Source organism: Anomaloglossus baeobatrachus, chromosome 6 (assembly GCF_048569485.1).
Source record: "Anomaloglossus baeobatrachus isolate aAnoBae1 chromosome 6, aAnoBae1.hap1, whole genome shotgun sequence".
In the NCBI taxonomy this organism is placed as follows: Eukaryota; Metazoa; Chordata; class Amphibia; order Anura; family Aromobatidae; genus Anomaloglossus; species Anomaloglossus baeobatrachus.
In genome coordinates, this window is record NC_134358.1 from 528833307 (window position 1) to 528860883 (window position 27577).

At 45.2% G+C, this 27577-nt stretch overlaps 2 protein-coding genes across 4 annotated transcripts in view; one reads left to right on the forward strand and one right to left on the reverse strand.

Moving 5' to 3' along the window:
• The window catches only part of GPR158 (G protein-coupled receptor 158), a 313324-nt gene that overhangs the window by 221811 nt on the left and 63936 nt on the right, over nt 1-27577 (reverse strand). The window lies entirely within an intron of this gene.
• The window catches only part of PRTFDC1 (phosphoribosyl transferase domain containing 1), a 376907-nt gene that overhangs the window by 6652 nt on the left and 342678 nt on the right, over nt 1-27577 (forward strand). Inside the window, exon 1 of one of the 2 annotated variants that reach the window (XM_075315546.1) lies at nt 2606-2615. The exons of the other annotated variant lie outside the window; for it this stretch is intronic. The gene's annotated coding sequence lies outside the window, so the exon portion shown is untranslated. Of the gene's footprint in view, nt 1-2605; nt 2616-27577 lie in introns of those variants that run through there. 2 annotated transcript variants of the gene reach the window in all.

Here is a 27577-nt window from a genome sequence, read left to right on the forward strand (position 1 = left end):
TGATGTTTTACCATTTTTTGCACAAACATCACTTGAAATGTTTTCTTTATAAGATTCATTAGTACGACAAGGAGACTTGAACATACAATTCTTTGATCACTATCCTAATGCAATACGTACTATTACACTACCACTACTGAGTCAGTGGCAGACCCTGCCTCTAAACTAAGAAAAAGACTGATGGCACATCCTACCTTTCTAATGTGAACAGGTGCAAACTGAACATTAAACATAGTAACAAAAAGGAGACATGGGAATAGGAATATAGACATACATTACTACAAAAAGAGGTCGCCTTGCCGTTGGCTGTTGGGCTCACATAACATTGGCCATTTTGTGTGCTAAGTATCTCAATTTTTCTGTTTTTCATAGCAGTAATGCAAGTCTATATTCCCATATTCATTGTTACACATATCATAGCACTACAGAGTGCAACTGTCTCCTTTTTGTTACCCTGTGCAATGCAAGTCAGTACTTACGGATAGTACAGATGGAAGCATAGTCAGGCAAGCCAGAGTCTGGTAACAGGAGGACACGTATGGATACAGGGAGTATACAGAAGCATAGTCAGGTCACAATCCAAGGATCAGAATTCCAGGAAAGCACATAATAGATTCAGGGAGAAAACTAAGACGTGGTCAGGTAACAGTACGAGGTGAAAAGCCAGGAGGTCATGACAGGAATAGGGAACGGGCAGAGAGTAGTCAAACAACGGTCCAGGGTCAAGAAACAAAGATTAGAACACATGCAGAAACACAGGCCAACAGCACAACTGCAGAACCAGAATGTAAGACTGGTCAGGTTCTGGAGGAGCATGCTCAATAAAGAAGCAGAGCAATTACCAGGAAGATGGAACACCTGAGTAATCAGCACCTCCCAGACCCAGACTGGAATCCTGCACTGTCAATCAACCTGCCAACTCAGTAGCTCAGGAAAACACAGCAGATCATCTTCTAATGTGCAAGATGCTCTGCACAGAGGAATTATGTCACTGCTAGTTTAGTAGTCCACGAAAGTGCAGCAGAGCATCTCCTACTGTGCAAGATGCTCTGCACAGAGGAATCGTGTCACTGCCAGTTCAGTAGTCCAGGAAAGCGCAGCAGAGCATCTCCTAGTGTGCAAGATGCTCTGCACAGAGGAATCATAACACCCTGCCTCTAAAGGCTTCCAGAAATGTGAGACCTATGACTGTTGGGTATAAAGCATGGGTAGGGCCTTTACTTACCGAACAATGGCAAATAACACCTGTTTTCGTAACATGTGGGATTTTTATCTTTGGTACCACCACCTATTAGTCATTATGGCACATCTTATGGAAATGACCTGTGTATCTAAAGTGGTGAAACATTCTTAAGAATTATCTTTGGTGCCAAAAAGTCATGTCATCCACTGGCAGAGATCGGCATGGGTACGTGCTTGGCTCACAAGTTGAGAAGGGCTTCTATGAGCATCATCAACATGTCCTGTCTTCCGCAATGTTCAATTGTTAAAGGGTTACCATGAAGCCCCTTGAAGCCGTGTATCAGTTACTTGTCATGATCATTTGGAGATAAGCCGCAGTTGATCTTTTCTTCACACTAGCGACTCTGGCATTTCATGTAACTCCTTCATAGCTAAGTCTAATTTTTAGTCTGTCAAAACTTGGCACGCTGCACGTCTGTCAGAAGCTAATTGAGCATGATTTTCTTAGGCTATCCGGGAACTGTCATACATTTGATTCAACAAATATTTGCATTAGTGAAACTGCAGCTATTGGAATAAAGTGGAGCCATTGCTGTCACTTAAAGCTCAATTTTGGTCAATACGCAAAGATTAAAGGGACTTTTCAACAAAAGTAATAAAACTTTGTGGGTTTCTGTAATTGGAGAATGTCCAGACTTGTGACCCCTTAGATCTTGGGGGTGTCTTATAATTCAATTTCTGTATTGATGCCAAAACCATTTATCTACTAGCCACAGAACAGGTGATAAAAGTCTGATTGCTGGAGATCCCACCATTGAAATCCTCCATGACTAGGTATGAAAGGTGCAGCTCCACTCCTAGTGTATGAGACTGACCGAGATGGCCAAGAAGAACAATGAATGGACTAGATGCATATACTCAAACACTGAACCTCTCATTCCTGAGGATTAATTGACAACTAAGACCCTCTTCCTTGTAATTGGAGGTCTGTAATGAGCACCGCCAGTGTTGTTGAGGCAGCAAGGGGGAGTAGACCCATTGGGCCACAGAGGAGACTCGAGCATACCCTTTAGTGCGAGGGGCTTAAGTAAGCAGCCGCAGCAAGGCAAACGCCAGGTACCATGCCTAGGGCAGTCACCAGGACTGTGGCAGCTGACCCCCAGGAGTGGAGACAGACTCACATATGGGAATGGATGAAGACAGGTACAGACGGGATAGCTGCTGCAGACAGGTGGGAGCGGATAGGAATAGTGGGCATGGCAGGGACAGATAAGTATGGGAAGACGGTCACAGGTACAGGTGATTGGACAGAAGTATGGGACCCAACAACTAGCTAGCAGACTGGAAGACTAACTTCAGCACTTCCCCTAATGGGAGGGTGCCTTAAATACATAGTGCCTCTCTGTCATAGGGGGGCCCGTATTGGGACGTTGGGGAGTGCAGGGATCAGCCTCAGGAGAGTGGCAAGAGGTGACTCTGCTCCCCTCTCCTTACTACCAGGGGCCACCATTGTATAGTGTTCCCCATGTACCCTGTGTGTTGCTGGGAGTTCCCTTATACCTGGAGGAAACCCAGTAGACAAAATTGAAGGCATACGTCATGACGCTCTACTAAAGTATATCTACTAGTCTACAATGCCATTGCATTCAATAAAGAAGGCATAAAAATCTACATTGACTCAATGGAGGCCAAGAGGACACTATTGGCCTTTGTCTGGTGAAATGGAGGTCTATGTATACATTTGGTGCACATGCTCTGATGTAATGTAGAAAGATTCTTGCAGGGTAATAATCCATAATGTTCTCCCTTCATCTTTTTTGTTTATTTTTTTATTAGGGTCAATGTAAAGAATGTTCTTGGATATATTACAGATCTGTGCAGCAGAGGAGTAACCTTGGGGGTCCTGGACGTCAATGAAACTCTGAAGAATGGTACACACCTACCATGTGTCATTTACAATACTAGTATCTTATGTTACAATGGGGCAATTTTTACCTCTGTATCTCCTATAGGTATGCATCTGTTGTGTGTCATGACTGTATCTCGCTTGGGGGAGACCTCGGGTGAATCTATGGTCAGAAGGTCACAGCGCCTTGCTGCTGGCAGGTCCACTGCTGTTATTTAATAACATCTTCTTCATTGTGGTACTGTAAGGGTTAAGCACACTTTCCTGCCTGGCTGCGGGCTTTAGCTGTCAATCTCAGGTGTGGCTCTTTGGGATCACTCCCCTTCCCTATTTAAGTCGTGATCTGATCATATAATGCCTGTGATAGAAACTGAATCCTCATTTCTATTTGGTCCACTTTGGAAGGAGCCTACTCTGGAAGACGTCTGTAGTGTTGTGTGCAGCAGTGGTGTTTGCTGCACTGAAGCCACCTGGAGTGTGTTTTCCTTGCATGTCTATTTTCCCTGTTTGCATTCCTACCCTCGTGTTTCTGTATTGTAGTGGCGAGTCTAGTGGACTCGCCGGCCTGCTAACTAGGCAGGGTGAGAATAGGACCAGCTGAGAGTCTGCAGTATCCTGCTCGTGACAGGTTGAAATAACCTGTATAGAGACGCTAGGGAGCTCAGGAGTTGGCTTTAGGTGAGTTCAGGAGATGCCTCCTCACCCCTCTGCCCAGAGGCAGGGACCTCCATTGTATTGTGACCCTTGTGTGTAACATCTTCTGGGGGTTTACCAGGTACTGGGTAAACCCCACTAGTCACGTGCGTGACATTGTGTTGTATGAATCTATCACACTGTGGCTATAGACCGGTGTGGAAATGTGAATGTCCAGGCTATGAATCAATTGTCCATATAATAAGATCGTTGTGTTTGTATGAGTATTGTTCAGATGCTGATGTACATACCAGGATGCAGTCCAACAATAGAGATAGGGCAGCACTCACCAACGTCCAGTAAAAAAGACTTTATTTATTCATGGTGCAGGTAAAAAGGCAGGAGCAGAGTTGACAGCAGGGCCCCCTCATGGACGACAGCCGTTTCGCGTGTACTCACGCTTCCTCGGGTCCATGGAGTACACGCGAAATGGCTGTACGTTGGTGAGTGTTGCCCTATCTCTATTGTTGGACTCTATCCAGGAACTTTTTTTGCTTGGGGGATAAGTACCACCTGCCCAGTGTATGTGGAGGATTACCGCCTGCCGTCTACACAAGCAACACAGCTGATGCCCAGGGGCCACCGCAATTTCTGTTGATTTATTTATATACCAGGATGCACCTTTGGAATACGTCATTGAAACAAATTATACTAGGCTAACAATGCAAGTATTCATAATATACTAAGAGAATGTATAATCCGTTGATTCTCACCAGCTAAAGGCCCCGTCACACTAAACAACATCGCTAGCAACATTGCTGCTAACGAACAACTTTTGTGACGTTGCTAGCGATGTCGCTGTGTGTGACATCCAGCAACAACCTGGCCCCTGCTGTGAGGTCGTTGGTTGTTGCTGAATGTCCTGGGCCATTTTTTAGTTGTTGCTCTCCCTCTGTGAAGCACAGATCGCTGTGTGTGACAGCGAGATAGCAACAACTAAATGTGCAGGCAGCAGGAGCCGGCTTCTGCGGAGGCTGGTAACCAATGTAAACATCGGGTAACCAAGAAGCCCTGTCCTTGGTTACCCGATATTTACCTTTGTTACCAGCCTCCGCCGCTCTCACTGTCAGTGCCGGCTCCTGCTCTGTGCACATGTAGCTGCAGGACACATCGGGTTAATTAACCCGATGTGTGCTGTAACTAGGAGAGCAAGGAGCCAGCGCTAAGCAGTGTGCGCTGCTCCCTGCTCTGTGCACATGTAGCTGCTGCACACATCGGGTAATGAACCCGATGTGTGCTATAGCTAGGAGAGCAGGGAGCCAGCGCTAAGCAGTGTGCGCTGCTCCCTGCTCTGTGCACATGTAGCTGCTGCACACATCGGGTAATTAACCCGATGTGTGCTGTAACTAGGAGAGCAGGGAGCCAGCGCTAAGCAGTGTGCGCTGCTCCCTGCTCTGTGCACATTTATCTGCAGCACACATCGGGTAATTAACCCGATGTGTGCTGTAACTAGGAGAGCAGGGAGCCAGCGCTCAGTGTGCGCTGCTCCCTGTTCTCTGCACGTGTAGCTCCGTGCACTGGTAACCAAGGTAAATATCGGGTTGGTTACCCGATATTTACCTTAGTTACCAAGCGCAGCATCTTCCACGCGGCGCTGGGGGCTGGTCACTGGTTGCTGGTGAGCTCACCAGCAACTCGTGTAGCGACGCTCCAGCGATCCCTGCCAGGTCAGGTTGCTGGTGGGATCGCTGGAGCGTCGCAGTGTGACATCTCACCAGCAACCTCCTAGCAACTTACCAGCGATCCCTATCGTTGTTGGGATCGCTGGTAAGTTGCTTAGTGTGACTGGACCTTAGATGTATGGTCAGCAAGGTGTTAACAAAGATAATGAAGCCAAAATGTACAATGAAAAAAGAAGTATTCAGTAGCTGGTTTGAACTGGTATTAGGAAGCCAGTAACAGGCTGATGACATACTATATGGACTCTGCTGTTTATCTCTGACCATTCAAGGACAATGTTGAACTGAATAACTGTGTGTATTTTATAATATACGGATTAGAGGAGCATTGATCCTCTCCCGGATAGAGACACGTCTCTGTGTGGTCATTTTTCCTCATACATACATCTGAGCAGATTTGATTTGAACTCCGACTCTGTGACTCTGAAGACCCCTTAGCGGTCTCCCCCGACAGAAACATAGTGAATCTCTGTATACTTTGGAGACAATAATTCTGAATCTTCCCTCATAGGTAGCAAAGCTCCCAGGAGTGAATAGACAGCTTTACAACATATGGCGGCACTTGGTTGAGAAGATCCATGCTGCAATGCAGAATGTATGCGTGAAAAATTATATAATATTACAAATGTTTTCTTGATCCTATTAAACAATATCCAATACTGAAGATATAGTTGGTTATTTTTACAGGCTCTACCTAGTTTTCTGTTTTCCATTTGGTCACTTGAACTGCAATATTATTTCTCATTATACAAAATGTGTTATTCAAATCATGAGAGATTAGCATTTTATTACCATAAAATCTGGTCTCACCATCCTAACACAGTGATTAATATATGAAAATATTGGATGTATGCCGCCCCCGATCTCTTGTGCTATCTCGTATTTCTATCCAACCAACTTAATTAAAATGTGATAAACAACTATTAGCTGTCATATCTGGGGTTTTAAAGAGTTCCAATGAAGCTATAATGTACTAGATCTGTACATCACTACATACAGGACAGGCACACAAAGGAGAATAGTTGTGAAAAACTGTAAGTACTGCTCTACTGATGCATATCTCAGAAAATAACCATCTGTCATGCATCAAAAAAACAGCAGGCAATATACACAGCTCAACTAATTTCATGTATATAGCCTCATAATACAATATATCCTCTTTTCTGTCCACTGTGTACAGAGCCCCTTCCTGGAGTACATTCTGCTTTGTGTCCCCTGTATATAGAGCCGTATCCTGCGGTTTAAATTTCTTGTTTTCCCCTTTCATAGAAACCCACCTCCTGCAGTAAATTTGTTTCCTTTTAGTAGCACCTCCGCACACTGCTGGTATGATCCCTATGCACTGTGATGGAGGAGGCTGTGTCCCTTTCCATGATATCATCCCTTAAAGTAAAAGCTCCATTCTAGACATGACCCAGAGCAGAACTATACGGGGTGAAGACAGGATATACAGTCAGGGCCAGAAATATTTGGACAGTGACACAAGTTTTGTTATTTTAGCTGTTTATAAAAACATGTTCAGAAATACAATTATATATATATAATATGGGCTGAAAGTGCACACTCCCAGCTGCAATATGAGAGTTTTCACATCCAAATCGGAGAAAGGGTTTAGGAATCATAGCTCTGTAATGCATAGCCTCCTCTTTTTCAAGGGACCAAAAGTAATTGGACAAGGAACTCTAAGGGCTGCAATTAACTCTGAAGGCGTCTCCCTCGTTAACCTGTAATCAATGAAGTAGTTAAAAGGTCTGGGGTTGATTACAGGTGTGTGGTTTTGCATTTGGAAGCTGTTGCTGTGACCAGACAACATGCGGTCTAAGGAACTGTCAATTGAGGTGAAGCAGAACATCCTGAGGCTGAAAAAAAAGAAAAAATCCATCAGAGAGATAGCAGACATGCTTGGAGTAGCAAAATCAACAGTCGGGTACATTCTGAGAAAAAAGGAATTGACTGGTGAGCTTGGGAACTCAAAAAGGCCTGGGCGTCCACGGATGACAACAGTGGTGGATGATCGCCGCATACTTTCTTTGGTGAAGAAGAACCCGTTCACAACATCAACTGAAGTCCAGAACACTCTCAGTGAAGTAGGTGTATCTGTCTCTAAGTCAACAGTAAAGAGAAGACTCCATGAAAGTAAATACAAAGGGTTCACATCTAGATGCAAACCATTCATCAATTCCAAAAATAGACAGGCCAGAGTTAAATTTGCTGAAAAACACCTCATGAAGCAAGCTCAGTTCTGGAAAAGTATTCTATGGACAGATGAGACAAAGATCAACCTGTACCAGAATGATGGGAAGAAAAAAGTTTGGAGAAGAAAGGGAACGGCACATGATCCAAGGCACACCACATCCTCTGTAAAACATGGTGGAGGCAACGTGATGGCATGGGCATGCATGGCTTTCAATGGCACTGGGTCACTTGTGTTTATTGATGACATAACAGCAGACAAGAGTAGCCGGATGAATTCTGAAGTGTACCGGGATATACTTTCAGCCCAGATTCAGCCAAATGCGCAAAGTTGATCGGACGGCGCTTCATAGTACAGATGGACAATGACCCCAAGCATACAGCCAAAGCTACCCAGGAGTTCATGAGTGCAAAAAAGTGGAACATTCTGCAATGGCCAAGTCAATCACCAGATCTTGCAGAAAATTACATGTAACTCCGGCACTCCTTAGAAAAAATGTATAAAGTCTTGGGTGGTGCTGAATACGTTTTTATTAAACAAAGGAATAAAGTCTGTCCCAACGTTTCGGTCTACACCTGACCTTTATCAAGGGATCTATCAGACTGACAAAGTGAACAAGAAAAAACAAAAAACAACAGAAACAAACAATGAGTATACAATAAATATACAAAAAATAAGTGTATCATCACAAGGAGAATCATACAAAGGTGATTGAGGGAAAACATGACATGAAAATGAAACACATCTTCTGATGCAAATATTTTGTAAATGCACATCATACCCTGGAAGAGGGAGTACAAATAACACAAAATTACAGACAATGTATGAACATAAGATACCATAGACAGGTGCCGTAACTAGTAAATTATACATTTGGACATACCTAGAGAATTGTAGAGAATAGAATGAACATGCACCAATGGATGACACGTGTAGTAGTCAACCGCGTCTAACACTAGGGTTCGGTACTATATGAGAAAATGAAAAGAGCTCTAAGGTATGCGCAAAGATACATGATCAAAATTGTGAGCATCGACATTCACTAGGTACCTTGTGACCGTATAACTCAGGTTATGTGCCGCGCTCATTACACAAGAAAAGACGTGTCTTGTTGGCAGAGCCTTGAGAGGCAGGATACTATTTATATTCTAGGTTAAAAATGATAAGGGTTAAGGAAGAAAAGTACAGAATCAAATCCCGAGATAACGTGGAGTATCTAGGATCATACCTGTGCATTTGCTGTTTGGCAGAAAAAGGGGGGGGGGGAACAATTAGAATGAACAGGGTGTTATGTCCAAAAATGTGTCCTGATGGGAAAAGCAGAGGTAGTAAGATGTACTAATGTCATTCTCCATATATTGTCGTTGAGTGATTATGTACTGAAAAATGAAGTACCTGATTTCTCAGCGTTGGAATCACATTCACTGTAGTATCAGTTAGAGGTAAAGACCATGTATTTCCGGTCAGGTAATAAAGAAGGTAATATGACTATTCTCTGGGTGAGGAAGAGAAAAGGAGAAAGATAAGGGACAAAAGGGAGAAAAATGAGAAGATAATAAACACAGCATCTTAAAGGGGGATACTGGTGTGTTCATGTGCCCTTGAATAAAGCTGCCATATATATATCATGAAAAATAGGAAACAGTAATGTACCTGTCACATGGGATAATAGGATATTTAATGTGGAAAGCCACAATGGCAAAACTTCGGTGGCATCAGGAGAAGAATCTAACAGGAAAAAGTGGAAGTGCATGTATATAAGGAGGATGGTTATCCGTACTCTGGGAGAAGAGAGGGATTAAGGTATCATTGTGGGGAATTTACCATATGTCCTGGTACTGGGCGACATATGTTTCCTATTTTTCATGATATATATATGGCAGCTTTATTCAAGGGCACATGAACACACCAGTATCCCCCTTTAAGATGCTGTGTTTATTATCTTCTCATTTTTCTCCCTTTTGTCCCTTATCTTTCTCCTTTTCTCTTTCTCACCCAGAGAATAGTCATATTACCTTCTTTATTACCTGACCGGAAATACATGGTCTTTACCTCTAACTGATACTACAGTGAATGTGATTCCAACGCTGAGAAATCAGGTACTTCATTTTTCAGTACATAATCACTCAACGACAATATATGGAGAATGACATTAGTACATCTTACTACCTCTGCTTTTCCCATCAGGACACATTTTTGGACATAACACCCTGTTCATTCTAATTGTTCCCCCCCCCCCTTCCTTTTTCTGCCAAACAGCAAATGCACAGGTATGATCCTAGATACTCCACGTTATCTCGGGATTTGATTCTGTACTTTTCTTCCTTAACCCTTATCATTTTTAACCTAGAATATAAATAGTATCTTGCCTCTCAAGGCTCTGCCAACAAGACACGTCTTTTCTTGTGTAATGAGCGCGGCACATAACCTGAGTTATACGGTCACAAGGTACCTAGTGAATGTCGATGCTCACAATTTTGATCATGTATCTTTGCGCATACCTTAGAGCTCTTTTCATTTTCTCATATAGTACCGAACCCTAGTGTTAGACGCGGTTGACTACTACACGTGTCATCCATTGGTGCATGTTCATTCTATTCTCTACAATTCTCTAGGTATGTCCAAATGTATAATTTACTAGTTACGGCACCTGTCCATGGTATCTTATGTTCATACATTGTCTGTAATTTTGTGTTATTTGTACTCCCTCTTCCAGGGTATGATGTGCATTTACAAAATATTTGCATCAGAAGATGTGTTTCATTTTCATGTCATGTTTTCCCTCAATCACCTTTGTATGATTCTCCTTGTGATGATACACTTATTTTTTGTATATTTATTGTATACTCATTGTTTGTTTCTGTTGTTTTTTGTTTTTTCTTGTTCACTTTGTCAGTCTGATAGATCCCTTGATAAAGGTCAGGTGTAGACCGAAACGTTGGGACAGACTTTATTCCTTTGTTTAATAAAAACGTATTCAGCACCACCCAAGACTTTATACATTTTTTCTAAGGAGTGCCGGAGTTACATGTAATTTTCTGCAGTTGTTTTTTTCTCCAGAGCACCCAACTAAGATAGTGAGCCAGGCTTGTTTTTTCTAATCACCAGATCTTAACCCAATTGAGCATGCATTTCACTTGCTCAAATCCAGACTTAAGACGGAAAGACCCACAAACAAGCAAGACCTGAAGGCTGCGGCTGTAAAGGCCTGGCAAAGCATTAAGAAGGAGGAAACCCAGCGTTTGGTGATGTCCATGGGTTCCAGACTTAAGGCAGTGATTGCCTCCAAAGGATTCGCAACAAAATATTGAAAATAAAAATATTTTGTTTGGGTTTTGTTTATTTGCCCAATTACTTTTGACCTCCTAAAATGTGGAGTGTTTGTAAAGAAATGTGTACAATTCCTACAATTTCTATCAGATATTTTTGTTCAAACCTTCAAATTAAACGTTACAATCTGCACTTGAATTCTGTTGTAGAGGTTTCATTTCTAATCCAATGTGGTGGCATGCAGAGCCCAACTCGCGAAAATTGTGTCACTGTCCAAATATTTCTGGACCTAACTGTATTACCTCAAACCAATTCTAAGTCCCGAACATGCCCTTTTGTCTTTTAGTTCCGGCGCATGTACAATGAAGATAGGGGTACTTGGCCCACAATTAGCAGCACACTACAAAAGCCACAGGCCTATCATAGCAGAATTCCCAGTATTATCATGGATATCAATCAGGACCTTTCTATCATGACTTTATGTAGCCCCGGTGTCCCTGTAGGGATGCCGACTTACTCACCGCACCGACCGGGTCACGTCCTCCCCCCACACCTCCCTGGTCATTCACGTCTGCTGCTGCCTCCTTCCCTTCTCGGGGCCTCTGCATGCAGCCTAGGTCTCCAGAAAGTGTGGTTAGGGCACATGCATGCACCAGCCTTCCTCTTAAAGGGTCAGCCTATGGCTGAAAGGCACTATGTATTTAAGGCGCCCTTCCATTAGGAGACGTGCCTGTGCAACACCTTGAGTTAGTCAGTGTCCTGTCTGTCTAGCTAGTTGTCAGGTCCCATTATCGCTGTGTCAATTACCTGTACCCGAGTCTGCATTCCCATACCTATCTGTTGTGCCCAAGATACCTGTCCATACCCGCTTGTCTAGCCTGCCTCAATCATCCTGCCTGCATCTGAGTCCATCACCTGTTCTGGGGTCAGCTGCCACAGTCCCGGTCACTGCCCTGAGAGTGGTACCTGGCATCCCTTAGCTAAACCCCTTCCACTAAGGGATAAGCCCCATCCCCCCCTGTGATCCAGTGAGTCCACTAATCCCGCTCGCTGCCCTTACATCAGCCGCGAGCGTTAGACATTACTACCAAGTGGGTCCACCTACATGACTTTGGCTAGATATAATTTGCCTACAGTACATGGGCGGCACAGTGGCTCAGTGGTTAGCACTGCAGTCTTGCAGCGCTGGGATCCTGGGTTCAAATCCCACCAAGCACACCATCTGCAAGGAGTTTGTATGTTCTCCCCGTGTTTACGTGAGTTTCCTCTGGTTTCCTCCCACACTCCAACAACATACTCACAGGTAACCAAGATTGCGAGCCCCAATGGGGACAGCGTTGCTAATGTATGTAAAGCGCTGTGGAATTAATAGCACTATTTAAATGAATATATATATATATGTTTTGATAAAACATTACATTTTACATAATAAATTTATTAATATCACATATAATTACTAATTTTAAAAACTAAAAGCAAGTAATGGGGGTTTAGTATAAAAATAAAACGATTGACGGGTTCCCTTTAAAATCCAAAAATAAAATTCAGGAATAGCACAATGTAAATGATTTGACCAATAGAAATGACAATAGAAGGAATGAGTGTATTATTACTCAATTAAGAGGTGATTAGTATCTTGTATAAATACCTTCCGGATAAAACGCAACACGCTGAGTATTTGTATGCACTCGCTTTGTGGAACTAAAATGTGTAATGTCGGTGTTGCCTCCTTATATGTAAAACATGTACTTAGGCCCGCATTATAGCTACAGGGAGATAGAAAATGCTCTGCAGTGTGGGTGGTTATACATGGAAGACTAGTGGATTTAGTTCTCCAAAGGAAATCACAGCCAGAAACCATTATCAGCCAAACCAGGGAACCGGGAAACTGCTTGAGCGCATTAAGTTAGTTTAGTGCAGTAATTCCGCTTTTGCACTTTCTTCAGTTTTCTGCCTTCTTGCTGAGATAATTTCTCCATTAGGTCGGGGTTGAATAACAGAACCGTAGGGATGATTATACACACTCCTTTATTTGTAAACAGCTTTAACATCCCATTTATTTCTCATTTTATCGGCAGATTACGTTTTTATTCTATTCACAAGAACATTTGAAAGGGAAATGCCGGATCTTTAACAGGCCCACATAAACAATGCATTTATCTGTATAATGAATTGATTGAAAATAGAAAACTGCAATTTAATAAATAGAAGCAATTTTTTTTCCTTACAGAGGGACTATAATATACCGTAAGTAAAGTTAAAGTAAAGAAGCACATGTATTGCAATTTTCTATAGAAAGTGGGCTTTACACGCTGCGACATTGCTAGCGAGCATACCCGCCCCTGTCGGTTGTGCGTCACGGGAAAATCGCTGCCCGTGGCGCACAACATCACTAAGACCCGTCACACTACTTACCTGCCTAGCGACGTTGCTGTGGTCGGTGATCCACCTCTTTTCTAAGGGGGCGGTTTGTGTGGCGTCACAGCGACGTCACTAAACGGCCGCCCAATAGAAGCGGAGGGGCGGAGATGAGCGGCCGTAACATCCCGCCCACCTCCTTCCTTCCTCATTGCGGGCGGCCGCTGGTACGGTGATGTTCCTCGTTCATGCGGTGTCACACGTAACGATGTGTGCTGCCTCAGGAACGACGAACAACCTGCGCCCTGCAACAGCAACGATAATCAGGAAAGGAACGACGCGTCAACGATCAGCGATTAGGTAAGTAATTTTGATCGTTAACGGTCGTTCCTGCGTTTCACACTGTGAGGAAAATCCTGGGATATGAAGAGGAATTATGATTTCCAGTCATAATCGCTCTCATCACTCCATGGTAGAGCTCCCTCCCTTCTTGTTCTCAGATGTCCAACATCTGGGAAGGTGTCACATCCCAGCAACACATCCAATGGCCATCTCCTGTGATATGGAGATTAGATGACCTGGGAACAGTGGACACAGGATGCCCCCCCTGCCGTGACCCTGTAACAAGAGTTTGTATCTCATTATATGGCTATGGAGGCCACCAGACAGAGCGGCTCCGGTAAAATATGGTTAATATCTCGTGAACCATATTTCCCATTAATATGGCAAGCATAAAAATGACGTCCCCGCATGCGGACGGTGCTGGCCCATATTTTATATGGGAGTAGGACCTTGGGAAATACCCCAAACGTGATATCGGCCGGTGGGGATTTAGCAGACAAGCCATGAGTCCTCTCGTTTTGCAGCTAAATTCATAACGGTCACAATGAGAGCATTGGCGTCCGCCTACGACGTTCCCAGGAAAGTTATGATTAATATTCCTCTGGGAATATTATTCTAACTCAAGGCCGGGGGAGTGGCAGTGCTTCCCTGTGAGGTCACGAAGGTAGGAGGGGACAGGGATCTGACCAGGTTGATAACCCCAATTTGGCCATTTCCCAGTGTTCTTTCGCCGGGGGTCACGTGTAGGAAACATCTGTGGTAAAGATCCTAGAAACCTGGTCTACAGCGCCCCCCTGTGGCCAGACGCACAAGGTAACTGATTGAATTGTATACCTGTTTGTAATCCATATCTTTCTTGTAACTGTACTCTGACCTATGTATATTCTGTAGATCCCCTATTGTATATATTGTAGTTTCTAGTGTGGCTTAGGCCGATTAAATTATATAATTAATCTTGGGCTGTCCTGTTATCTCGATCTTGAACCCCACGCCTGTGTGTTTGGCTAATAGTTACCGTGAATCGGTTAGTGGCAGCGAGTTGTGCCAAAGATCATTGTGGGGCAGCCAGTGAGATTCGGAGAGGTTTTTATATATTCCGTCCGCGGAGGTCGGGGGAATATATACCCTACTCTCACCGGGAACCCTTCAATCATCGGCATAAGTAGAATAGCAGACTCCTTGCTTATTGTCGGGCAATTCCATAATTGGCCTGACTATAAGAGGGGCGCTAGAGAGCGCGTCACGTGCTCTGTCTGTCGGTCGGGAGGTATAAAGGAGGGGTGACTCCCGCTTGTTACCCCCCGATCGTGACATTGGTGGCCAGCACGGAGAATTTCTGAGTGACCCCCCCCGGCTGTTCGTGACACACACGCAACGACGTCGCTAACGAGGCCGGATGTGCGTCACGAATTCCGTGACCCCAACGACATCTCGTTAGCGATGTCGTTGCGTGTAAAGCCCGGTTAAGAGTTGAATTTCCATCATTCACCTGATACCATATTCTTTTTAGCTACTTTTGTTTTAAATTTCTGCAATGATTAATTTCGTCTCATGTCTGTTTAATGCTCCCTGCTTGTCTTTTTATTTAGGATTCGTGCAGGTGACTGCATTTTCAGCTCTAGTGTGATCCATCGAAACATCCGATTGCAGTCACACCAATATTATTGTACATGTCCAATTTTTTCCTTGGCCAAAGTGGTCCAGGGGAAAAGAAAATTTGTAGCAAGCACAATTTGCTTCTGAGAATCGGGTGGCACTCAGCCATTCAAGTCTATAGGTCTGTGGTCATGATGAATTGTCAGAATGGAAAAACATTTTTTTATTATTCTCCACCTCCAAGTAAAAATTATCCCACTTTCATCAAATTTAGTTGAAACTGTCATGTGGTGTTTGGCTTTGCACTCGCTGGGTGTCACGGGCGTGGCTGTGTTTTGCTTCAATGCTCTGCAGTACAGCAGGAGTTATGTCTTTCTGGGTTGGGAATGGTTGCTGGGATCTCAGGCTGCTAATGACCATTCACAGTCACCTTTACCCTTTATAAAGGTTCTGGATTCTGTTGCTGGTCGCCGAATATAGCTTCAGCGTTGCTCCTGCGTATCGGTCCTTATTTTTGTCATCCAGAGCTTGGTGACCATTTGTTTGCTGTGGAAATATCCCCATTGTTAGTTTATTTGATTCCTGTGTCTATTTCCTCCTGGGTTCGTATTGTCGCTCCCTCGTGTCTGGTTGCCATGTGCATGAGTTTTGGTTCTTTCCCCTGACTGTTATTTGTGGGGTTTGCTTCTCCATTCCCGACCCTCTCCTGGGGTGGGGGGAGAAGGGGTGTAAGATCAGGGCTAAAACAAGAGTTAGGGACATGCTGGGGGCCCAGACCTAGCTACCATCAAGCTTACCTCTGGGAAAAGGGAAAGCTTAAAGTCCCAAGTTTAAGGATCAGCTTAGGGGTTCATCTTCTGTTACCCTGATTTCCCATGACAGAAACTCTGATCAGAGTCTGATTAGCCTAATCAAACCATTTTCTTGGATGGAGAAAATACAGTCATGTGAACCTATCCTTAGACAAAGCTCTAAAACCCCTGTATGGACTTGGCCCTACATTTTTAAGACTTTAAAAATGTAGGACTATTTGGAATTCTGTAAACCTGAAATCTGCCTCATAAGAGGGGTGGGTTTACATAGCAGCAGGGCGTGGTTGCATCTGCCATTAACAGCTATAATTCAGCACCAAATGGAATTAAATATGCTCCTCCTTGGAGGCAGATAACAAAGGATCACAGCCTTGACAGTAGGTGAGTGTGACAATTCATCGTCTTCCTACATAATGACTACTGCACAGAAGATGCCCACAGCACTCCCCCATAACAGTGAGTCATTTGTTTTATTTAAAGGCCCTATACACTTTAGATAAATGTTGGCCAAACCAGACGATTTTGGCCAGATAAGCCAATGAGTCCGACTGTCCCCTGATAAGACAATCATCTGATTATTTTTTTCTAATGGAGAGGGAGTGGACATTAGCCATGACCAAATGATTATGTCTGGAAAGAAGACAAGAATGCTCGGCCAAACTGATATTTCCATGGGTGAGGGTGTCCAGAGAGATACATTTCCCTTGTCTAGATGGCTTATGCTGCATAAGACACTTATTTATATCCATAGCCCTCATTTATTGGAAGGGTTGGTACCTGTGTAATGATCATGCACCATCAGAACCTCCACGGGGTGATGTTTGCCATGTTTATCTATTGTCCTATTTGGTGTGCAGTGGGGGTAGGATTGTCAGGGATATTCCGTGAAGCTCATTTTTATGTTGTGCATTTGATACATGGCAGACCAGAGTGATTTTTAGAAATGTCACCTCTTTACAAATAGGATAGTATAATAATTGAATCCCCGTTATATTTTATATTTAGGTTTAGTAATATATGTATATTTACAATAGCATTGTACTTTTGTGAAGGATTTTTATCCCCTTTTTTCATTGCCAATATAATGCATCACTGTGACCTTGCAAAGTCCATTAATCTAGATTTACACATTCAAGTCCTGTCTCGGGAATTATTCTGCTGCATGATGTATTATCTGTCCTATTATTATAATACTCTGGGATATTATATTTTCTTTTCCCTTAAGAAAGACCGCAAGAAAAAAAAAAGGTCACTGTATAGACCAACCTTATATCCCCACTGGGCATTGATGATTTTCTTATGTGAATTTATTGCTGAGTACAGAGTAACTGAGGTTTTCATCCATGATGGATTTTACACATGGGGAAGTCTGATTCGTCTTTTAGATTTTTGAATTTTTATTACGCATACATGATGATAACTCTTTACCATGGACACAAAGAAAAGCACCCGGGGTTTTACTTGCAACCCAGCTCTCAGGCCACATAAAATGATGTGGTGGTCTGAACTTGGCCTGCCAGCCTTGAGCTTGACACTCCTGCATTAAAGGCACTTGTGTAATTTAATATCCCGTCTGCCCACTAGAAATAGTACAGGGAAACCTTTCTGAGATAACTATAGAGTAGTGTGGGCCAGTAGTCGTGGTCGAGGGACTGACTCCGGACACTCGGACATGCTACATGGAAAAGTTGGTCCTAGCTGAGTGTGTGGACTTGTGTCATGTAGGCTGTGAACCTATGCAGGCCCCATACTGCCGCTCACGTCAGTTGGCCAGGGCTCGATGACGACTCATTTCCACAAGAGACCAACAGTTAGTTTCAAACAGTTCTACAAGGAATAATCAGACACAGTCCGAGCTCCAACTGGGTCACTTCAGCTCCTACTGGTCCTGTAAGTTCCAGCACAACTCAGCTCAGCATTACAGTACAACTCTTGACAGTCACTTTCCCTTGTAGTGGCTCTACGTCTAGTCTCCTAACAGGGGTGAGGATCAGGGGTCCCATCACCATGGTCAGAGTAGATCCTTGCAATCTCAAACACTCGAGGAGAATCTGTTCTGTTAGGCCAACTTCATTCACATGCCAGTTAAGAGTAACCCATTACCTTGATGGCTAATAAGCCTGGCCATTAACGTCCTGTACTCTGACTTCTATTGTCTGGAGCCGTTCTATTCGAGGATTGGTCTATTGTTTCAACGCTGTTTGCACTTCGTGTCTCAGTCAAGCTCCAGGTTCACACTATTTCGTCTCCAGTCGCCTTTCTTCTCAATGATGCCACAAACCACCAACTGTATGCTACCTCAAGACCTACAGACAATCCGTAACTGTCGCTCACTAGGTATTTACTCCTAAACTGAACTGACTCTTCTCAAAGGAACTGTCTATTACCCTATCAGTTAGCTCCTCCCATTGTGGGCTAGTCCCCTCACTTAATTATAGTCTCATAACTTCCTATATGAATGCTATGCCATTCTTCACATTATCAATGCTACATATCACAGGTTATGCTGTATGTTACACAGGAACACATTATACACTATACACACACTATCATCACAGTTCACATAACATATTATAGACAAAAGCAGCAAGATATTATTCACATTACAATACACAACACTATTGGTGTCTTCAGGGGTCAAGAACGTGACAGCAATAGTACACCCCTCTTACATATCTACCCAAAATGGCATTGCAAAAGTAGTCTTCCATTGGGATGGTCTCTTACAGAATGTGGCCATTTTGCTTACTATATGATGGAATTAAAAATCTGTCACAGAAAATCAACTCTGGTCTGGATAATAGACGAGGATCTTTTGCAGAGTTTTCATTGCATTTCCTTGACCTTCATTCCTCTAATAGAAGTGATCAACACATTTGCATCAATTAGTTAACTGTATTGATCCAGAAAGCATCTATCTGGTTCTTAACAGCATGTAGGCTCACACGTATTATATCCAATTTGTGCTTATATCATACAACCAATGAACTCCATTTGCCTTACAGAACAAGACCCCTCATCAAAAATTAATGTACATTTCCAAAACTCAAGTATGAAAGTATTATTTATAAAGTACACGTCAGTAAGAATGTACCTAAGAAGCTTGATGTACTGTAGGATAGGGCAAGGAAACACATTTCCAATGATAACTGTTATCCCCTTCTCCGTTGCACTGAAATTCATATTTTAATTCTTCACAAATTAGGATCGGAAGTGAACTGGTGCGCGTATCGGTGCACATGTGGTCCTTGGCTCCTTTTCACTTCTTCCCGCCAGAGTCACCCCCACTTCTTGATTGAAGATGTAGAGCAGAAGTAACGGCCTACAGAAGCGCCTCTATCTCCTCTGTCAATCAAGAAGTGGGGGCAGCACTGACGGGAATAAGCAAGGAGGAGCCGAGGACCACAAATGCACTGATATGTACATCAGTCAACTAGTGAGCCTACCTTGCATAAGATTAAACATGAATTTTGAGATCTGGATAATGACCGAATAGTCGTCATTGGAAATGTGTTTCCTTGCCCTATCTTCCAGTATCTGAAGTTTCCAAAGTACCACTATAATCTACAAATTTGTTAGCACTTTTTAATGGCCTGTTTACACCAGGCAAAATAAAAAGTTGGGAACAGACCAAAGATGAGCAAATCTGCTGAAATTCCACAGATTTCATTGAATTTCATTAAATAATTCAATTTGCATCAAATTGATGGATGCAAATTTAAGATGTCCCAATTGACATTCATTAGATTCTGAGGTCTCTTCAGGTCACAGGGCATAAATGGGGTTGAAAAATAAAAAAAAAATATATATCTATATTATACTTACTTTGGCCCTCACCTGTCCCACCACCTCAGCTTCCCACAACTCACAACGTGTCATGCGATGTTCGACTTTGCACACAGCTGCGGGCATGGTTTTGGTTGGCCCCTGTTCACACCGCCTGACAAGCAACCTGAGGCTTTTGTATTGTTCAGCCTGAGCCGGGTGTCAGCTGGTTCAGGTTCACTGGTCTTCAGCTCTGCAGGAGTTAATTCTTTGCAGCCATAAAGAGTCCATGGGCTTTCCCTTAGATTCAAACCCACAACCTCTCGTATGCCAAGCTACAAGCCTACCACTAGATCTACCAATAACCCATCATTTGTCTAGTGGTAGGCTTGTAGCTTGGGATACGAGAGGTTGTGGGTTTCAAACTCAGGGAAAACCCATGAGCTCTATATGGCTGCATTCAATTGCATAATACAATGGACCATGAGGGCTATCAGTTTCATTGGAGGGATAGTCCAGCTGACATCTTTACTTCTCAGTTAATTCTTGCAGACTAGTGAGCAGGATCTAAGAGCTTAGGTTACTAGCTAGCTCATGCAGCTATCTCCACCCTAATTAATTCATAACTTCCTTTCTGTATGTGCTTATGATACCTACCTGCCTGTTGTGGAAACGAAAAAACTGCATCTCCAAAGAAAACATGTGTGAACAGGTGCCAGCTTCTATAATCACATGAAACACAAACAAAAAGGTACAGCAGCACTCTAAGTGCCAAGACCTATACCAACATAGAATATATGAAACTTAAACTGCATTAATGCTATATAAAATATACTTAGAAAAATGAAAATTCTTTAGCATACAAGAATTGGCCAATTTTTGAGCAATCATGTGCAGCAAGGTCATCTTTTTTGATGGGGTCCCTATGCTAGTTTCATGTCTCTCCTGGACTAAAAGTCTACAAATATGTGACGCCCTGGCCGGGCCAGGTAGTCACAAATAGGGCCCCGCATTACACCCTTCCCTCACAGGCAACACACAGCCAACCACAAAACCCTAGTCACCCCCTCAGGCCTTGATAGACACACCAGGGGGCGGAACCAGGCGGTTGGAAGACGTTCACCTAGGAGTTTTAGACAGCCTGGGACGGAAAAGTTCAGAAAGTGTATAGAGTTCAAGTGGGAGAGGTGTTTGGGCTGGAGCTGTGTCCAGCTCCAGCAGAGGCGAGAACCCAAGTTGAACAGGTGCCAGGGTAGGAGCCCTGGTGCCTTTGGCTAGGAGGCAGACGGTGGTCTCCGTCTGCAGGAGCCGGGAAGACGGCTCGGTGGAACCGAGGTGGACCGGGACAGGGTAGTGGCCCGCCGGTACCGACCCGGGGAACCGACTCGGAAACCAGAGCACAAAGGGGGGTACTCAGACCCTGAAGCTAGGTCCAGAAGTGACTGGGGGCTAGCTAATTAACTGATTGCGGCCAGGACTAGAGGTCCTGTCCCACCCAAAGTCCCGACTGAAGGCAACAGCCCATCGAGGGGGATAAAAGGCTACTGCCACGGCTCAGAGATCCCACGGGCCAGCGTCTGCGGGCAAAGGGCTCCTTAGGCAACCACAAGCCGGGAGCGGACTCCTGAAGTTGCAAGCACAGGCAGTCCACCATCTTACACAGGTGCAGGAGAAAGACAGAGACCACCAGCCTGGTGGGGGAACCTGAACGCAGCTAGCTGCGCGCACCGACCACCATCACCTTGGTTTACCAAAGACTCGTGTGTGTTTCTAATAGTGAGTACATCAGCACCCTGCGGTCGCCCATCTCCTTGCATCAAATCGTGGTGTCAAATATCACTACACACCGTGGGTGGCGTCACGAACTCCGTATGGCTCAGCCCGTACATATGCGTCCTAAATCCACCATCCCATCACTACCCCTTTTCATTTGAAGTGATCGTGAGGCCCCCGGATCCGGAGACCCTCGAGCCACCCACAGAAGGGCCGGATCCGAGCAGCTCGGCTGCTGAGAGCGGGGCAGTACACCTCAAATTTCTGGCATCACGAACAGGATACTTACCCATCCACTTACCTTGTGGAAGTGCGCCTTGTACTGAAGTCATCGGTGATCCGTTGAAAATTTTTTCCAGAAAACGCCATCTTGCCGCCATCTTTTGGCGCAACAATTCCCGCCCAGGGTCTCCTTCCCCGAGAAAGGGCGCGAAGCTGAAGCCCCTCCCCCTGGGAACACGGCCGTAAAGCAAAGCCGGAAGTCGCAAAACGAAACTTACCAGCCAGACACAGGAGTGCCAAGAAAATACCAAGGGGGGCGGGTGAAAATTCTGCGCGAAATGTGACCGATAAAGGTCAGGGACTCCAGGACTCTGCCACCCTTCTGGTTCCTGGACCGCGTGAGAGCGACATGGCCGACCTGTCTAACAAGCCCGGAGTATCAGAGCCCGTGCCCGGAACAGCGGCATGGGTGGAAGCTCAGACCGTGCGGATGTGTCGCCGGATCCAGACGCAGGCGCGCTTTATAATGGAGCGGTGGATGGCCGAGATGGAGGAGCTGGCCGCGGCCGTCCGGGCACGCGAAGTGGAGGCAACTTTAGAGAAGCAGGTGAGAGACCCATGCCCCTATGTCCCCGAGGGACCGGCCGACCAGGCTGAGGGACCCGGTCTGCCCCTGCCCTCTATATTGCCTCCCTCGCCGTCCGTCCCGGTTGCTGCTGACCCCCCGCTCGATCCGCTGCCATCAACACCGGCACCAGAGTCCGTCCCACCAGCCCGAGGACCAGCTCGAGGAAGCCGCCAACAGCCAGCCCATCACCACCCCGACACCAATCCCGGCTTCACGAAAGATCAACCTCCGGAGGATGCCCTGTCCCGCCTTGAACTCGCCGGTCCCGGAAAAGGCCACGCACCAGTCGACAGAGACCCCGGCAATCTGCCCGGCCAAGATAGAAGTGGCTGCTGACCGGAAGTCGACCCAGCGGGCAAAGCTGGCCGCTCCCAAAACCCAGGCCCCGGCTGAGGCACCGCGGGGCTGCAGCTTTCAGGCAGCCGAGCAGGGCATGACACAGCATGGTTCCCCAGTGTAGAGAGTGTTGGTCGTAGCTGGCACGGGGGAACTCCGGCTCGGCCCGACCCCCGCGCAGAGCGAACCGGAGCAGGCAGACGTTCCATACTGGGAGCGGCAGCAGCGCCAGCTGGGCTGGGAGATCGCCGCCCACGAAAAGAGGAAAGTGGAGGTGCTGGCCCGGACCTATACGGAGAAGGATAACCTCCGCAACGCCATCTTTCGGGTGAGGGGCCTGACACACGAAGGCCAGGTCCGGCACTTCGACCCCCAAAGAGGATGAGGTTTCATCTTCGAGCCGGGCCTGGACGCAGAGATCTTTGTGTCCCAGAGGGACATCTACCCGCATCTCCCTATTGGCCATTCCGACCGGGACCTGGAGCCTGGAGAACTGGTAACCTACACCCGACATTGTGGGGAGAGGGAATGGTTCGCTCTCGATGTCAAGAGGAGGGTGAGCAACAGTGCCCGGAAGCGCACGCATTCCCCTCCCCCGCCATCCAGTCCTGAAGATGAAGAGTGTTAAGTGGTAGCGATTGCCAGCTACCTTTCTGCAAGTCCCCGTTGGGACCCTGTTGATGTTCCTGTTTTTCTAGTTAAATAGTGACATGGCTGAGAACTTGCAGGCCAACCCAAAAACTATTGGACCTTGTAAATAGTCCCTGACCACCCTTTTTCATCATGCCTCAGTCTCCGGAGAGGCTGGTTGGAGGAAGGGCCTGCGGCAGAGTAGACAGAGGTCCCGTCACCATGGAAACCGGTGACTACCCTCTGGGTCAGGGGTCACCTGGACGTGGGGCCTCTGGGAGAGACTGCCAGGTAAGGAACTTATTACCTGGCCCGTATGGGCAACACCCGGACCCGAACCCATTTCCTGCAATGGAGAAAAGGGGTGCTGACCTGGTTTTTAGAGGCAGCATCAGGGCTAGGTTTGCTTGGGTGGGCAAAAATGAGAAGGACACGGTCCCGTCCCATTCCCGGTTAATAAAATGTTTTATTGCAACGTTTAAGTAAACTGCCTCCCGTAAGGAAAGAAACCAAGCTTTCATATAATGTAAATATGTTATTATAATTGTAAACATGTTTTATCTCATTTCAGTTAAACAGCAAAATAAAACGGTGGTGGTCGGACAGCCCGCGGACAGTCTGTGTTTAACCAAGGGGGAGTGTGACGCCCTGGCCGGGCCTGTTAGTCACAAATAGGGCCCTGGCCTCGGCTGCTGAGAGCGGGGCGGTACAAATACATGGGTAGAGAGTATCTAGCACTAATTAAAATCACCGTGTGGCTGATAGGCAGAGAGCACAATCAGAATAGGAAACTCCAATGCAGAAACCAAAAAACTTCATCTCCAAATAAAACAACATTTTTGAACAGATGCCAAATGCTACATGAGAATCCAAAGCTAACAGAATATTTATACACGTCCAATGGGTTATTGATAGAGATGAGCAGATTGTAATGCCTGCCTGGATCCACAGATTCAGACGGGCTGTAATGGGCAGTCTAGAGGGAAGCCACTCACCAAGCAGGACCCCCAGAACCCTGAAACCCTTTAATCCGTATACAGGGATTTGGAATTTTACAGGGCCCAAGGTGATCACTACCTGTGGAAGGCTGCAGTCCGATAGAGTAGTAGTCAGGCAGGGTCAAACCAGGAATTGCAGAACAGGGACAGAATCGGCAGGCAAGGATGTAATCAGAAAACAAAGCAGAGGTCAAATCCGCATCAGGCAGCGAGGTACCCTAAACAGGCAGGAGACATAGTCAGGAAACAAGCAGAAGTCAGAACACGAGAATCACAAAACAGAGCAGGGTGGAACAGGAACCAGAATTTTCAGAACTATCTCTGGCAGTGGTCAGTAGACAGGAGGGGAATTAAAAAGGGTGTGGTGTCTTCCCATTGGTTGTAGCTGAATGATGGTAACTTTAACTGGGAGACACACGCCACCTACAGTCAGCCAGTGGTACTGCAGATCCCAAGGAAACCCAGCCCAGTGGATGAGCGGAACCTGTGCCCACCGGCGCCGCTGGCATCGACTCCTCTCCCATCACCAGCACTATACACGGAAGGAACACGGCGTCGCCTGGTGATCGGAGTAGAAGCCGCTGGAGCGGACTCCGGTGGTGACGTAATACAGATCTGAAGAAATTTTACTTCGCCAAATTCACCGGATTTTACCAGGAAATTTGATATGCTACAAATTTATTCTCATTTTCGCCACACTGTCTCTTACATGATCCTCGGTGCCTCCTCTTATCAACGCAACATCCTGAAATCACAACACGGAACTTTCGGCTATGACATGCAAGACCGTCCTGGGCCTTGTCAAGGTAAAAGTCATGGCTTAGAGAGCCCATCGTAAAGTCACTACACATGTCTTGACCTCACAACCTTACATCATGTCTGCACAGTGAGGTCCCGGGGTTTTAGCACGTAGAAGTGCCAAAGACGTTACAGGTAGCAGCAGAGAGGTCTTTTTTACCATTTTCTGGCCCTCTACGATTCAGAAAAATGATAGCGGCATTATATCCACTCATAAAATATGGATTTATTTTTTTTTAAAGCGTCAATTACAGTTACATTCCTCTCAAATAAATTCAACCATCACTAATTATTTATCCGAGGACGACCTAAGGTCACCGTCCAGTCTGAGCTCTGGATCCTTCTTCCAATTTATGGATTGTGCTGCCCATTGAACATGTTTTACATGCGGGCCTTTACATTTTCGGATCTATTATGCAGCATGAATCTTCTTTGCCATCAGGCATATTAAATATAAATGTATTACTAATGATGGATTTCAATATGACAGGCATTGTTGTCATGGGCAGGAATGATAGATAAGTGCAATTTATTTTCCTCCGATGTTTCATGAGTCATGCGATTAATTCAGTCAGGCTTAATTCTTAAATTGATTCTGACCTTATTTTGCTGAATGAACAGACAATTCTGCCTATTATGATGTTTTCCTATAGCATGAGAAATGTGTTTCCATGGCAATGGGTCCCAGGTAAAATGAATCTATAACCTTGGTTATACATGACTTCGTATCCAAGCTACTGATATTTGCCTGGTTATACAAGGTGATGTTGACTAATAGTTTGTGTTAAAATATAAGTATTTTTATTAATAAAAAAAAAAAATATATATTATAATTATTTTAGATGCATCTATTTGCATCATTTCATTAATAATTATTTTAAAATATGAAAATGAAGACTAAGCCCTTTATAATCTATTTTGCATCCATGCTCTAATATGAGCCGGCCCATAGTCTTCTTGTGAAGAATCTATAGTGCACTCAACTGAGCTTTCGGGTTTTATGGTCACCTATTTATGGCTTACTTTACCTGGAAGTTTCCAACACTATGTTCACCATTTACATAATTTAATTAGTAATTATTACAAAATATGAAAATGGAGACTAAGCCCTTTATAATCTATTTGGCTTCCATGTTCTATTACGAGCTGGTCGATAGGCTTCTTGTGATGAATTTATAGGGCACTCAACTGAGCTTTTGGGTTTTATGGTCATTTATTTGAGGCTTATTTCACTTGAAGTTTCCAACACTATGTTCCCCATTTGCATAACTTAATTAGTAATTATTTTAAAATCTGAAAATGAAGACTGAGCCCTTTATAATCTATGGGGTATCTAGGGTCTAATACGAGTCAGCCCATAATCTTCTCATGAAGAATCTATAGGGCACTCAACTGAGCTTTTGGGTTTTATTGTCACCTATTTGTGGCTTATTTTACCTGGGAGTTTCTGTGTAGGCCATCATTGATATTAAAAGTGTTACATGATATAAATCAGGAATATCAAGGTAGATGGGGGTGTTATGGGGGAAACGACAGATTAGGACCAGGGGGTATATATCCCAATCGCCAGTCGGCGCCCACCGTGCTCCAGATGGTAATGGAGCTGCTGACATCCTGTGGGTTAGGCGGAGACTATAGAGCTGGATGGCTCTGAGATAACCCAGGGAACCAGTCACGAGGGTAGTGACACATCAGACCGGCCGACAACCCAGTTAGCTTTTCAGTGGAATTGGCGCAACCCCGACCACGTGTGCAGGGAACATGTCAGGCCAGATGGTGACCAGGTAGCGTTGACCGAGAAGACCGCTGTGACAGCGCCCTGTTGGCCACGTGTGTCAGACACGACAGGCCGAGCGGTCCTTTGATTAGCGTTTCTGGTCACTACTCGAATGGCCACGTGTGTAGAGGACACGTCAGGCCGAGGGATCACACCAGTAGCGTTGACTGGGAAGCCAAGGAGGATAATAGGTTTACACACCCAATCCTGGAACACCCTGTTAACTCCACAGGGGTCCTGAGGTATGCTGTCCGTGCGCGTAGGAGGCACAACCGAACAGGTGGCGCAACAGGTGCGTTGTCCGTGTGTGTAGAGGGCACTCTCAGAGAGGTGACGCAGCAGGTATGTTGTCCGTGTGCGTAGGAGGCACAACTGGACAGGTGACGCAGCAGCCGCAGCCCAGTTAACGCCACTGGACTGCTATAGCACAACAGGAACGGTAGCAAGGAAACACGGCGCCTGACCCTCATGTGCTTAGCCACGAATCTTGGCGTGACAGGCACCGTTCGCCTAGCCCTACCTACCGCTTCCCACAAGGCTTATGCCACCATGAATTCTAAGTGAATATGAGTGAAGACTGCGCACCTCCATGTTGTCTCCAGCCCCTTTTATAACCTA